This window comes from Hoplias malabaricus, unplaced genomic scaffold (genome assembly GCF_029633855.1).
Source record: "Hoplias malabaricus isolate fHopMal1 unplaced genomic scaffold, fHopMal1.hap1 scaffold_29, whole genome shotgun sequence".
Taxonomy (NCBI): domain Eukaryota; kingdom Metazoa; phylum Chordata; class Actinopteri; order Characiformes; family Erythrinidae; genus Hoplias; species Hoplias malabaricus.
The window spans coordinates 35,001-36,932 of record NW_027101104.1 but is presented as its reverse complement, the minus strand read 5'-3'; the positions used below and the strand labels follow the sequence as shown (position 1 = coordinate 36,932).

The 1,932-nt window shown below is 65.1% G+C and overlaps 1 non-coding gene and 1 pseudogene across 1 annotated transcript; both read left to right on the top strand.

Moving 5' to 3' along the window:
* Positions 1-202: 202 nt before the first annotated feature.
* Positions 203-356, top strand: LOC136684597 (5.8S ribosomal RNA). Its single transcript, XR_010799738.1, has one exon. It is a non-coding gene; the product is annotated as a 5.8S ribosomal RNA (ribosomal RNA).
* Positions 357-772: 416 nt separating this feature from the next.
* The window catches only part of LOC136684559 (28S ribosomal RNA), a 4,635-nt pseudogene continuing 3,475 nt past the window's right edge, over positions 773-1,932 (top strand).

Below are 1,932 nucleotides of genomic sequence, written 5' to 3'. Positions count from 1 at the left end.
CGTAAGTCTCGGGCACCTACTCGGGCGATCGTCCCCCGGGCCGTAACTCCTCGGTCCGGTGGTGACGCCCAGGTTCAATGACCTTTCCCCCCCTGCACGGGGGTGGAAGGCACCCGGCTTGAAATATATTGGCAAAAATTGTCTCTTGTTCGAATGGCTTCCTTCGCCCGGCCTGTAACGGGCCGGGCACAAACCCGAATACGACTCTTAGCGGTGGATCACTCGGCTCGTGCTTCGATGAAGAACGCAGCCATCTGCGTTAACTAATGTGAATTGCAGGACACAGATCATCGAAATTTCGAACGCATATTGCGGCCGCGGGGGTCCATCCCGCGGCCACGCCTGTCTGAGGGTCGCTTTACCCATCGATCGGTCTCCGCGCCCCCGCTGAGAGAGAGAGACCGCGGCTGGAAGCTCGCAGGGCCTGAAAACGGCCCTTCGTCTTCCCAAACGAAGACTCGGTTCCGAGCCAGTCCACGCGGCCCGTGTTGCGAGAGAGCTCCGTACAGGGAACGGAGGGAGAGCCGAGTAGGTCCGGGTCCACGTCCGTTACGGTCTCTCCCCGAGTCCCGAGCGGGGCTCCGCGCAGTCGGACGCGGGGGTGGCGAGTGCCGATTAAACCCAGCGAGCGGGCGAGTGAGCGGGCGGGCGAGCGGCCGGGGTGGGGGGGAAGGTGTCGCGGAGTTCGGTCTCGTGCCGGGCTCTCGCCCCTCGCCCCTAGCCTTCGGCCCTCCGCCTCCGCCCTCGCCCCCGCATAAGAAACCTCTGTGTGCGGCCTCAGATCAGACGAGACGACCCGCTGAACTTAAGCATATCAGTAAGCGGAGGAAAAGAAACTAACAAGGATTCCCTTAGTAGCGGCGAGCGAACAGGGAAGAGCCCAGCGCTGAATCCCACTTTCCCCTGACCGGGGTTGGCCGGGAAATGTAGCGTACGGAAGTCCGTAAGATCCGTCTCGGTGCGGACGCGGGACCAAGTCCTCGCGAACGTGGCTTCTTCCCATAGACGGTGAAAGCCCGGTAGCGAGTCCCGCGTTCCCGCCCGGGTAGGTCGGGCTTCTCGGAGTCGGGTTGCTTGGGAATGCAGCCCAAAGCGGGTGGTAAACTCCATCTAAGGCTAAATACCGGCACGAGACCGATAGCGAACCGAGTACCGTGAGGGAAAGTTGAAACAGGACTTTGAAGAGAGAGTTCAACAGAGCGTGAAACCGTTGAGAGGTAAACGTACGGGGACCGAGAAGACTGCCCCGGGGGATTCAGCCGGGCGGACGGCCCCGCGCTCGTCGGGTTCCGCGGTCGGGGGTGCGAGCGTATCCGGGCGAGAGGGGTGGGGTGCCGACTCCACCGCTCCCCGCTTCGGCTCTGCGCTTCGCCTCTGGACTTCGGGCCTGTCGGGCGTACGGAGGTCCGGCCCCGCCCGGTGTACTTTCCCCGCGTGGTGGTGAGTCGCGACCGGCTCCGGTTAGGCTTGGAAGGGCCCGAGGGTGAAGGTAGGTCCGTCCGGAGAAGGGAGTCCCCACGCGGCCCCCGGACACGGGCGTTCCGCTACAGCCCCTCGCTCCGACTTCGCCGATAACGCCGGGGCCGTGGAGCAATGTCCTTTCCGCGTTCTCCCCTCCTCCGGGATGGGGATGGGGGCCCCCCCCGATCGTTCGGTCGAAGCGGGCCGGCTGGGCTGTCCTCAGCCCCGGGCTAGGCCCGCTACGGCGATGCGGGGGGCGATCCAGGCCCACAGCACCCGAACGCCTAAGGTCAGCGGCTAAGTTCGGACCCCGAACGACCCGTCTTGAAACACGGACCAAGGAGTCTAACGCGTATGCGAGTCGAAGGGACCAGAACCCCCGGAGGCGCAACGAAGGTGAAGGCCGGCGCGCGTCGGCTGAGGTGGGATCCGTCCTAACCCTCCGAGGGGGCGGGCGGCGCACCACCGGCC